This window comes from Mugil cephalus, chromosome 3 (genome assembly GCF_022458985.1).
Source record: "Mugil cephalus isolate CIBA_MC_2020 chromosome 3, CIBA_Mcephalus_1.1, whole genome shotgun sequence".
Classification (NCBI taxonomy): domain Eukaryota; kingdom Metazoa; phylum Chordata; class Actinopteri; order Mugiliformes; family Mugilidae; genus Mugil; species Mugil cephalus.
Window position 1 is genome coordinate 11,786,976 of NC_061772.1, and position 13,458 is coordinate 11,800,433.

A 13,458-nucleotide genomic window follows, 5' to 3' on the forward strand; every position below is an offset into this window, starting at 1 on the left:
CATGGGTGCCGTTTTACAGATAAACTTTTGCTCTGACCTCACCGTAGGCAAAATTAAAAAAAAAAAAGAAAAAAAGAAATAACATACTCTACAAGAATGAACCATTAAAATGCAAATGATACCTTTTAAGAGTATATGTTGGTCTAGTGGACACGCACAACATCCTATCACAGGATCAAAAGCAGCAGTGTGTGCTATAATCAAGGTGATATAATATATTAGAGGATAATGAATGAAGTCTAAAACAGGAACTGGAATATTAGCCTACTTTTACATCACACAACAACATATAAGAAGGTGTGTGCTCTCTATGATTCTGCATGCGTGAAACTCCACCCGCGCGTAGATAGGGGACACAGATAAATCTCAGAAAACGTTCAATTAAATAATGATGGAAAGCATCAGTGCAAAAAGGCTGAGTCACTGTCAAGGACACCTTTTTCATATTCAGTGGCGGGGTACGACATATGTGGTCGTTCATCTGCAGCTTCTGTGAGATTATGACATTACTGTCTGCACTTAGACAACATATGGTCCAAAACTTTTAATCAGTGACTAGATGCTTAAAATGCCAAATACCTGTAATGTTTTCTTGAAGCCAAATGTTGGGGCATTTTAAATTTATAAGTGTGATTGAGGCTGAGCTAGGCATTCGAATTGTTTTTATGTTGACATCTGATCATAATCTGATTTGAAAGGAGGTTCGCTAAGGACGACTGTCTGCAAAAGAAAGCTAAACTAGATTAACTTTTTTTTTTTTTTTTTTTTACAATGAAAATGATATGATTAAAATGATTGATCTTATTTAATGTGCTTATTCCAGTCACTAATGAAAATTTGGCCACAAAGCGATCTCTCTGGTTTAAATTGTTATGCTCCAGTATTTGGCTTTGGTAGTCCAGACAGCCGCACTGAGCAGGAGGTTATTTGGTCACATCTGTATTTCTATTTTTAGACTGGAATCCCAGTCTCATGAATGTCATTGCCACTAACACAAAATAAACAGCTTTTTACCCTGAAACGTCTTCATTCAGAAGGTGGATAAAAACAATATGACACTTGTGTGTCACACCAGATCATGGAGAGTGGCATGAAATTACTGAATTGTTTATTCACAAAGTGTGCATTGTTAGAAAGTTGACATATCCGATGCTGTTTGATATGCTATTGTTCTTAAAAAACTGAAGGCCAGTTGACTTGAATTTTTATTTTTTTTGTCTCAGATTGATAAAGGATTAAATCCAACACATTTTTTTTGCCGCTTTCTATTTTCTACAATTACAGTTTAATTACAGTGTAACAAAATGTGACACAACCTCTTAACACCATGAGGCCAATTATTCACTTGACCTTGAATCAATGTACTAATCACGCGGTTATTTGTGGCGACACCGCGTGATTTATTTTTTCTATAGAACTGCCCTATACGTTCCACATTTTTCATATATTATTACTCTGTAATTACGTCACAATCAACGAGTGGAGGACACTGCACATGGTTTTACTGAAATAAGTAACGCTGATTGTTGGGAAAATTACAAACTCATCTTAGAAAAACCCTGACCGCAGATAAATTTTAATTCTATTTCTCAAATGTCTGTACGTGTGTGTGCATGCGTGGCTGTTTTCTTTTTAGATCATGCGTAAGCCTCTTTTAGCTAAACCAACGCCGCGCGTTCACCTGCTTCCTTTAACTTATTAAAAGTTTCGGAGCGAAACAGCAGCTTTTCTAAACTAATTGCACCCACAAGAGCTTCCAGTCCAAGCGTTTCCATGAATCTGTGAATGATGTGAGAGGTTGCAGTTATCAGAAGGAAAATGTCATCCCGGGCCCGTCTCTCTCGGTGATCGAGTGTGCTTCTTTTTGTTGTTGTTGTTGTTGTTGTTTAGAACTTCACTTTATGCGTGGTTGTTCTGTAGCTATTCTGGTGCTGAATGTGCTGGATGACTCTGTCTGCCAGCTCAAAGACAAAGAAGGACGGTCATTAGACTATTCTGTAACATCAGGCACTGTACGCCCCGCTCTCTCTTTTTCCCTCTCTCTTCCTCACTATTCCTCTACCTTTCTGTCTTTTCCTAACACACACACACACACACACACACACACACACACACACACACTTTCCATCTTTCTTGTTCTATTTTCCTACCCCAACCCCCCCTTCACACACACACACACACACACACCAGGTCTTATTCTGCGCTATGGTCCATGTTCCGTCAGTGTCTTGTATCATTTCCTGGTACAGAGCTCCATCTACAGGTCCCATGAGGAACACGTCAGACGCTGCTCACATTCCTCTCACCCGTTTACCGGTTTCAGGAAACAAACATTTTTTAGAATCATTCTCAAGGAGGGGAGAACGATGCTTGTTGTGCTTTATCCCAGTCCGCATACATGACTGTATTATAGAGAATTCTTAATTATATATATATTTGTTTTAAAAACGTGTAAACTGACATCTTCTCCAAAGCATTATGATCAAATAACACATGCAGTTTTGCCCAGAGCCAGATTGCTGGAAGGTAAAATATAATATGACAAGAAAGCATTTAGTGAAGTCATTGATTTTGTGTTGATGAGGGCAAATCAGATCAATCTGGAAGTGATCCATTTTTAACATTTGCTTTGAATTTGCTTAAAAGTCATACAAACTAAATTAAAATAAAAGTTTCAGTTAGTAGTTATATAATTTAAAATGCATGAAGTCGCCAGGCGCGTGTGCATATTCCGCCCAGGCGGTACGTATACGCGGCTGAGTGAGTGCAGCCGTTCGCCTAAGTGCAACTGTTTTAGCTTTTGTCTTCGTTTCGCGAGCACTTGCAATAGCCTGTTATATTTGTTAAAGTGATGAATGAGTTTGCCCATTCCATTCTTCATTTTCGGTGTGTGTGCGTGCGTGTGTGTGTGCGTGCATGTGTGTCCCAGCGTTCTCAAAGTCATTGTTTCCCCAGAGAGAGGTCAGTGTGCTTGGTCAAAGCTTTCTGCTGCCACGCTCACCTCCCGCCGCTGACCATAGAGAGCGAGGGAGGGAGACTGACTCACCTATACCTGTAATGCGGGCGAATTAAAAATTCTTTTCATCTTGCAGCTCGACTTATGGTGCATAAGTGAACAATAAAGCTATTGTATCCCAAAATCATAACCAGATACTCACCTGAAACTAGAGGAATGGTTCAGATTAACCTGGGTGTTCTGAACGCTTCCTTATATGGTTATTAACAGATCCTAAACAATGACGACTTTCTCCCCACAGAGGTTCCTAATAGAAAACCTTGGAAGAAAACTCCCATCCGGTCATCTAGAACTGAAGAAGCCACTTGGATGGGGGGCAAAAAGCCTTAAAGTTAACTCATCTAGTACGAGTTAATTTTTTTAGAGATCATAACCTGCATGAATCAGAACCTTCACAGATAGAAAATGCTATGGGTGCTCAACAGAAACCTTTATTTTTTTCTTTTCTTTTTTTTAATCCTAAAGTTTAGCAGCATTTCTGTTGTTTGGATATTAAAGACAGGAGGTCATTTTAAACATATCTAAATGTCTGGACACTTCAGATTCAGCTTTCTATAACTTATTATGAAATTCATACAAGAACTGCCAGTTGGGTCACAGGCTTACTTCTCACACACACACACACACACACACACACACAGCCATTATTAAACAGTCTGCCATGGGGGTTGATGGTGTGTCGCCGCTCTCCTTCGTTCGCTCACTGCCCCTAGAACAATTTCAATTTTAATGGCTTTTACTATGTATCTGAAGCACTGGAGACACAAAAAGAAAGGGCAGCACGCGTGCGCACACACACACACACACACACACACACGCACGCTCACACACGTGAGGGAGAGAACTAGTCCCCCTTGTTGAAAATAGAGCCATCAAAAATGAAGGCCAGCCCAGCGCAGCCGACAGACAGACAGACGGACCCCACGAGCATCTTGTAATTATCCCTGTGGACGAGTTGCCTCTAGCTGGGCTCAGCTACCCACCCCCACTTTCTATCATCCCTCCATCCTGCCGCTAACCCCTCCACTGCTAATTTCATCCCAGGGATTAGCCCCTGCTTGCTTGTCTATCTTGTAATATTTCTGGAGGGTGAAATGGTGAAATATCGCCTTCTTCTACTTATAATAGGACTTACTGGCCCGGGCCGGGGCGTGCTCATGCCTCCCTCCCTCCCTCCCTCTATTCAGAGATGGAGAACGACTATTTTTTTTTTTTTTTTTTAAGGAGATGAGGAAAGAGAGAAAGAACACCCCAGGAAGTGCCGCTGCTGCTACGCGAGCTCTACCGGGAAGTGACCGCAGAGAAGGAGTGAAGGTGAAAGTGAAAGCGGTGCGTGGCGGCCCAGCGCTCCGGTAGTACCTGCAGGGCAATGCAAGCTGTTTTCTTTATGCATAAAAGAGAAGGAGGGAGGGAAGGAGGGAGTGAGAGGAGGAGAGGCCCAGACAGAAGTGCCACACGCTGCATCTCCGCAACCCAGTCTTTTGTCTAAGTATCCGTCTGATGTTCTGTAATGCCTGCCTGTCTACCTCCGCCTGATTTTTGTCTGTGCGCCACTATTTTGTCAGCCCTTTCACATCCTTCGTTGTCCGTCTGAAAATTTCAAATATAAGCTGTCCATACTTTTATATTTAAAAAAATAATGAAATTCAAGGCTGTAAATTTGTGAATTATTTCATTGCAAAAATACCTACAAGAACCACTTTTAATTGCAGCAAGTGAAATAAACTGAAAAAAACTGACTATAAATGACACCGTATAAAACAATTACTGAACAAAGAACTTAACTTTCTGACATGACTGGAGAGAAAATGTTTTTAAGAAGGTGCTTTTGTGATTTTAGATTCAGTCGACTGGGATGATGAATGTCACACTGAATGACAGATTCTTCCATTTGATTGAATAAACTCCAGCATTTAAAGTCCGTTTAAATCTCCACGGTTCCTACGCAAAGTGTGAAGGAGCAGGTGCGTCCTGAACACAGGGATCAACAGCAGGACGACGTCTTTGCTGCAACTGTCGCCAAAAGGTAATAAGCTCTGCTCCGTGCTGATTTTAACTATAAGTAGACATCACATTATAATGCGCGGGTAACCTTTAAAACTTTAAAATGGGATCATGAGTACAGTTTCTGTGTTTTCACTGTTTTTTGCAAGTTCACCTTTGTGTCTGTCACAAGTGTGTATCCGTTTACACACGCCTGCATCTAAAGCCACGCATGTGTGCGCGCATTTAATATCTTTCCACCTGCGTGTATGTCTGTCCATCTGTGTGCGTCTGCCTGCATGTTTGTCTCCTCATACCCTAAATGACCTATAGCCCTCTGCCTCTCATACACTCCTCTCCATCACTCCAGCCTCTCATTACAGCTGCAGAACCCCAGCCTGTCACGTAATTAAAGGCAAAGTTATAAATGACCAGCAGGCCAAAAGCCATATTTCACAGGTGGCCGCATATTTATTTATAATTTTTCACCTTTAAATGTGTTTCTTATGCAAATGAGAGCCAGGACACTTTTCAATTAACTTTGGGGGCCAGTCCCTCTAAGTACCACAGAAGCTTGTTATTGAAAATAGAGTATTTTTGTTATCAGCCATAAATTATTCCTGCGTGTCAAAGAAATTGCTAGATGTAATGTATGGACCTGTATTTGGTTCTGCCAGAGGTGGCGAGAGCCTTTCCCCTCCCTTAAGAACTTGGTGATTGCTTTTCTGGAAACACCACTTTTTTTTTTTCGATTCTCTTACAAGTACAGGTACTGTGTGATACCCCCCCTCTCTCCGTTTTCTTCTCTTTACATGCGCACTTTCACACGGATACACTTGCACAAACGGCTGCAGCTGCACAGTTTGCAGTTTGACGGTGTATTATTATGAGCAACTGGCCAGCAGGTTGATAGGTATATATGGTGCTTTAACGGCGACAGACTGAGAGTGTCCCCCCTCTGCCTCATTTTCTCCTTAATTGACCCAGCGAGGGAACGCACTGGAGCGACCTCACTATCCTATCACATCAGGGAGAAAGACTGAGAGGACGGGAGTTTCAGCAGAGCTCACAAAGAGGATGGAAGTTTAAGAAAAGGAGCGGACAAGGCGAAAAAGAAGAGACAGGATGACGAGTAAGTGGGAGAAGAACATGTGTTCCTCCTGCTCTTCTGTCCCATCCCATGCGCAGGGTGTGCATTGAGATATGTGTGTGCACTCACAAGTGTGTTCCGTTTGTTAAAATGTGTGTGCATCACACGTTAAGGTGTGTGTGTGTGTGTGTGTGTGTGTGTGTGTGTGTGTGTGTGTGTGTGTGTGTGTGTGTGTGTGTGCAGCTGTGCCCTCTCCCTGGTGCGTAAAAAACGTCCATTAATTGAATTCCCTCTAATTTCCCGTCAGCTTCGCCTTGCAGAGCGAGACGCCTGCCTGCCAGCCGCGCAACGCCACACTTCAGGTATGGTGGATAATGGAGGATGACATTTCTGTCCCACCATGCCTGGGGGCAGCATGTGATACATGGCTTCCTCTATGAAGGTTAAACTCAGCTAACCTGCCTTTGGCGTTTCATTACCCACTTGTTAAATACTCTTTTGGTAATAAAATGATTAAAAATTTTATTGCTTCTCTCAAATGAGGCCTCTTTTCAAAGGGATTTAATGACTTTGGAGATGGATATATGTGTGTGTGCGTGTGTGTGTGAGTGCACTTTGCATGTGCATGCGTGTGTGCGTGTATCCAGACAAGTGCATCTCCAGTTAGGCACGACCAGTGTGTAAAAACCTAATGAGAGTGATATGCTTTACAGCGAAACCACCATTATTCTCAGCCAAACGACCTGGGCCGTCATTATGTGTAAAGTAGCAATACCTTTTCCCTCTGCCGGGGCACATTCAAATAGACATGTTTTACATACAGCTAAGTCTGTGTCTTGAAGCGAAGTGAAGTATTTATACTAAAATGAATGGGCCTGACTATTTTTACATCACAAGTTAAGCACCGTGGCTATAGCAACGGGACATAAAATATTATATTCGACCCATTAACAGGAACCACAAGCCTTGCTATGCCCAATATGGCTCCACGGCGACTTAGCAAATCATTATACCCAGTGTCATTTTGGCTGTAAAATTAGCAGTAAAGGGACTTGAGAAACTGATCTCAAAAACCCAATAAACCAGTTTCTTATGGTCAGAGTCGGGAAACAGGAAAGGGAAATGGGGACCAGTTTTAAGGCCACCCAAAAATGTGCAAAAAAAAAAAAAAAAAAAGATATGTCAAAGTAAGGTGCAATATTTAAATTTTCCACCAAAAGTGCTAATTTGTTGGAATTATTTTTTGGTTTTAATTGATGCAAGCTTGCATAGTTATATATCATCTTTTCAACAATTTCCCAGTCTGTTGGATTTTTGATTCAGTCCCAGTCAGTTTTGTTGGGGTTCATTGTTGGTTCACACACACACTCACACACACACACACACACACACACACACACACACACACACTTAATAAATGGCTGGGTCCCCCTCCCTCGGGCCAGAGGAGTCAGTGCTGGCCGGTTCATCTGATATATCATGGCAGCCCGCTCTGCTCTGCTCCACTGGACCCTGTCCAACACCTGTTCTCCCATCAGGGGATGTTGTGTTGGCGTGGCGTGGCTGTGCCACTGTACAGATTGGCACTGCCCAGTTGGGGCAGCCGAGAGGATGAAGTATGAGATTCCCGGAGAAAAAAATGGAACCTGTAATTAGGAGGGAGGACCCACAGTGGATCAGGGAATGCTGTTTATATTTATATATATAGACATTATGATTTAGGTTTCCCTCTGCATTGTTAATGTACATTAATGTACAGCCTGAAAGTTTCCTGTTGGGCTGCAGCAGTCACTGGGAGTTTCCTATTTGACTACATAAACTGAGCTAAAAATACTTCTTTACAAGTAATAATACTATTTTTCTTTTCTTTTTTTTTTATATGACAGATTCATTGTCAGACAATTTAGATCACAGTCATGAAGTGACTAAATCCAAACCTTTATCAATTCTGAAAACCTTTAAATACATTTGGTTTGACAACAGCTCAGAAGAAGTAGATGCCATATCAGACAGCCACCTCTCAAACTAAATCGGCAAAAAGATTCATCCATCTGCTGGACAGTGTAAGTCCAGCTTTTTGTCCAGCAGAGGGCGAAAGACATCTAGAAATGGAAAGGTGTCTCGAGCGATGTTTTAAATCACTTCACTACTCGGAGTGTGCGGGGTTACATGGTTCCCCACCCGTCTGCATTGGCAAACATTTTAATTTTATTTTTCATCTGAGGAGATTGTTTTCTAGTACTCATTTTATGTGTTTTCTCCCTTTTTTGTGTTTTGTGCCTTTTGATGTAGCCCCAGTGTGCAAATTAGTGATTTTGTGCAATGCAAATAAAATGTATAAATGTATTGTAATTGTAACTTCAAAATAATCTAATTAAGTCTGATGTAAATAAGAACAGAATAACTTTTTTTTTCTTATATGCGATTTGTATTTAAAATTCCAGTCCATGCCATTGTTGAAGCAGAAATAAATTACTTCCATTGGATGTGAACCACTTTGCCTCTGATGTGCTCAGTATCTTATTAGCTAAGACCTATGGAGCACACCTGGCAGAAAATCAATATTCTGCCTGACTTCTAAATTAGTTTGACTCTGTTTCTGTAACTTTGAGGAGGACAGACAGTTCCTGCTCTGACGGGCTTGCGAACGCTTTCCTCTGTTTTATTTTTCACGGTGAAATATCAGATTGATGGCCTCCTGGAAGGTTCCACCGTCAGGTCTGATTCATTAAAAAAATAGTCAGCCTAACAGCAATTGTGCCGCTCGTTACAAAAGAAGAAAGGTAACATTTTGTTTTATTTTGTCAATCCCAATTAATCAGTTTGTGTTAATAAAATAAAGCTGAAAAAAAACACCCAAATACTCAATTGCATATTGTTAATCGACGACTCAATTAGATTCGATTTCAACAATTAGCCAGGATTTTATTTAATGCAACTCCAGATCTGGGATAACAGGGAAAATATTTTGCACATTAAAAACACCTCATCCGAAAAGTTTTACGGCTGCCTATGCCAAAACTAACATTTGACCGCGCTTGATATTAATAACAGCTATGAAATGTCATGATATTTATGAGAAAATGTGGACTTTCAGTGAAGTGATTAGACGAGCCAATCCATCGGACCGTACCATTGCTGTGGAGGGAAGGAGGGAGGGACTTTTCCTCGCGGAGGATCAGAGGTGATGACACTCAGGACACCCAGCCAGTCCCGCCGTCGGTCTCGAGCTGGAGACATGTTGACAGCACGCTGGGCCAACCTGCAAGCTCCGCGTGAAGAATAGTCGCTTCTCCCGCTGGACTGTAGAGGTAAGTCCGATGTGTGCTGAGCTTTTCCTGCAGGTAGAGCACATCACTACCTTTCCTGGCTTCTTATTGATGGAAAACAGACCTTCAGCTCCGTTGTTGCTGATGTTGATAGGAAACAGGAAATAATCCTCGTGAACAAGGGACAGCGGAGCGTTTAGCCTTTCGCTGGGAAACGTGGTATTTGTGTGTTTCCACACTTTGACCGTGTGTTTTTTTCAATCTTTACGCCTAATATGACAGGTCTCTGTGTAATTTTAGGACTAATGTTTTAAATGCAGTCTATCCACAAAACGCCCCCATTTTTTAATGTTTTATTATTATTTTTTTTTTTATAGCTGTATGCTGTTATTATTTCTTATTATTTTTAAAGTTTGTGTCTAGGTTGCAGCGTGTCATCTACAGCTTTCTACAAGCATAAACAAAGAAGTTACACATTAATACCTCTGCTCCAACATTTCCTCTAAATTGGTGTTTCAACAAATAATTACAACAATATTACTTTTTTAATAATCAGTTTTGTGTATTTAAGTATGTCACTCCTCCGCCGGATAATCTGGGGATTATAAGTGTTGCCAATGACTAATGATGATGGGGATGTGTTTGCTCATAATTCGGTTGAAGTCAGGAAGACGTCCTGCTGCTAAAATGGTTCAAACCTCATTTCTAAGGTAGAGTTCTTACTAGATTGTCGTGCATGTAGACAACACAAGTTTCCCTGGAGTTATGCAAGATAGAGAGAGAAAAAAGAAACAAGAACCGCTCAAGGACGTTTAGTGAGATAGCAACGCAACAGGCAGTGCAGATGCTGAACATTTCAGGGAGTTGGAGCTTTGTAATGCCTTCCAGCCACGTATATGCACCAACTCCAGCAGATATACTGTATGCGGTGTGTAGGAAGACACAGTGTCGACTCCTGTTTGCTGTTTTGTGTAACGTGTCAGTCAAATTGACTTCATGTAATTGAAATATTCAGTTATTTCAATTATGTCAAAATAATTGAAAATGGTTATTTTGTGGGTTTCAGTGATTAGGATCTGTGTGTTGTGGCTGAACCGACTGTTTAGCTAACAGTGGAATGTGAGGATGATGTGAAGCTGAATGGCCGGCTGGAGGGTTGCCTAACCAGTTGGTCAGTTGGCTGGCAGGCCATCGATCCACTGTCCGTTGAGCAAACTGTGAATGAACGCATTTGCTGTGGGTCACTGGTCAGTGATGCGCCCATCTCAGGGTTCACTTGTGTGCGCGTGTGTGCGCGGCTGACATCTCTTTGCTTATGCGTTTGGCTGTGGCTCAGCGCTCACAGAGCATCTGCAGAGCTGGATGTTTTTCTGTTGTAATTCCCCCTGTTCAGGGCTGAAGGATATGCCACGCTGACCAGCTGACACCGATCACCGTCGCTGTTCATTCGCACACACACACATATGCACACATATGCACAGTTAAGTGAATGCACACACACACACAAATATGATGGACAATGTGCTCCTTGAATGGTAATGTTGTGTGTGTGTGCGAAGACCGCAGCCCCGCGTGTCAAACTGAACATAAAGAAAGAATAGCAGGGATGCTGCTTGTGTTTGTGTGCGGCTGGTATGTGGGCCTGGCTCGCAGAGAAAGAGCCTGGGGTTCTTATCTGACCTCTCTCAGGATGACCTTTCACCCCTCAAGACAAGCCTTTTGTGTCCACTGAGCCAGAGACCATGGGAGAGCGTGTGTGGGTGCCTGTGTGTGTGTGTGTGTGTGTGTGTGTGTGTGTGTGTGTGTGTGTGTGTGTGTGTGTGTGAGTGTGTATGATTGTGTGCACGAGCATTAGAAGTATAGGCCACATCAAAGTCTTACTTAAACATTGTTATCTGAACTCACCTTTGACCTTGCGGTCATGAGACATCCCTCAAACTCATACATCCATGCCTTCACAACACACAGTGTGTATGGGCGTTTGCATATATTAAGGGCGGAGGAACACAGAAAAGGTGTGCAGGGGTGACTACCAGAACTTAAGCTTTTTAAGCAGATTTCACAAATGGCATTGATTATGGCGTTCATGTGCGATACACCACATAAAACAGAATATTAAAATAAAATTAAAAGTGTTTAATTCCTTAATAGAAAAAGCTCTGGTGTGGTGGCATGTGGACTACATGGATACACGGAGCTTAAGAGTTAAAAGGGATCCTAACTACAGGTTTGTATATGCGGGGCACAGTGTTTAGGGGTGGTGGTGTTGGGAAGAGAGTCCAAGGGGTCATAAAACATCACAATAGTGTTTCTCTCCCCAGGGTGAAAGAGAGGCAGAAAGAGAAGAAGAGGAGGGGGGGTGAGATGAAAGGATCTCCCACTTCCACGGCAAGGAGAGAGGAAAGGTGGGGGGTGGGGGGCATGGAAGTAGAAAAGATCAACAAAAGCTTTCTTAGAAGTTCTACTTGCGGCTCATGTTCTGTCAGCTCTGCTGCATGGCAGTGGTGTTACACGTCTTGTTGGTTTTGTTGGCAAAACACGAAGTTAAGGCAACAGAAATAGTTTAATAATAAAGTCAGGATCTGTAACATATGAAGAGTACATGTGCAGCTAGAGAGAAGAGATGGAGATGGTCATTTTGACTGAACAACACAACTCCAGTCGCGCGGTTCCTTCGTGTACTGTTAGGATTCAGAGCAGATATTTGGCTGCATGTTCAGCTGTATGATTTAGAAGAAGGTGCTTTTATCTCCCCGTTTCCCTCCCTGTCTCTTCTTCTTCTGGTTGTAAAAAGATCAGTCTGCTCTTGAGTAGAAGGTGTGATTACTTCCTCTCGGTACCGGCTGTGTTATGACAGGGCTTTTTGTCCTCCCGCCCTCTGTCTCTCTACAAGGTGGTAGAAGGCATTAAAAAGTCTGCACGGCTTCTTTACATATGAAAGTGCGGGAAGCAGAAGGTGGCCGGTAAGGTGTGTGTGAGAGAGCGTGTGTGCTTGGTCATCTCTGCTGTGAATTTCGTCAGGAGAATGTGGAATTTAATTTTGTAATATATGTTCAGAGAAAGCCTCACCAGGCGTCTGGACCTGGTGTTGTTCTTAGACATTTATTTAAAGTGGATAAGTTTCTTTACATCAGAAACTGGTGTGTGTGATCCGTTCTATTGCTCTCTGTTATATCTTCTCTCACTAGTGACGGTGTGAAGTTATTTTTCCTACAGTTCTTTTCTTTATATGGATGTTAGTTAAAGAAAAAAAAAATTCTCGTTTTGCTTCTTATTATTCAGATTAAATTTTTATTCTTAGAGCCAAGTTACCTGTTGAGTCTCAGATGGTTTTAAACACATCTAGTATTTGCTCATTTATGAAAGATGAGCTTTCAGAGCCCAAACTCCAGTCAATCTATTACAATCCTCCACTACACAGAATGATGTGGAATGTAACCTGAGAATCCAAACGAAGGTGGAGCCTTAAAGAAAGATCATTTTTTGTTGCTTAACCCTTTGTAGGGCCTTCATTGAAATACTTGAAATACTTTTCAAAACATTTTAATTTTCATATAAAAAAATCAAGGCGAATGAAGTTACCATATATGGTTCCTTGCCCTGAAGTGATAAACAAATGTAAACATGTGTTTAGAACATAGGGGCTGATTCAGGCACTTCTCAACATACACATTAGACAACATTAGGCCACTTCTTCACGTTACCTAATAAAGCAGTTGTATTCAGTGTTCATGTTGCCTTGATCTTCTCTGATTGGCTAAATGAAAACCACATGCTGCCAAAACCCACTGAGAGGCACAGGGACACAATTTAATATGTGTGCTTGTTAAGTTACCATATATGGTTCTTCGCCCCATAAAGGGTTAAGGAGCAAACAAGCGTCTCCTTGGCTGTATTGGCTTCTGTTTTCATGTTTCCTGCTAAAGGACAGTGACCCAGCGAACAAAAAGACTATTAAGTTAAACGTGTTACAGCCATGAGTTTAGTGCACAGGGTTGGAAAAGCGCCATAATTCCGATCATGTCAGTTGCATTTTACATACACACCAAAATTAAGTCTGTAATCTGAGATGTTAGCCTTTTGGCTTGTCAGTCATTCAT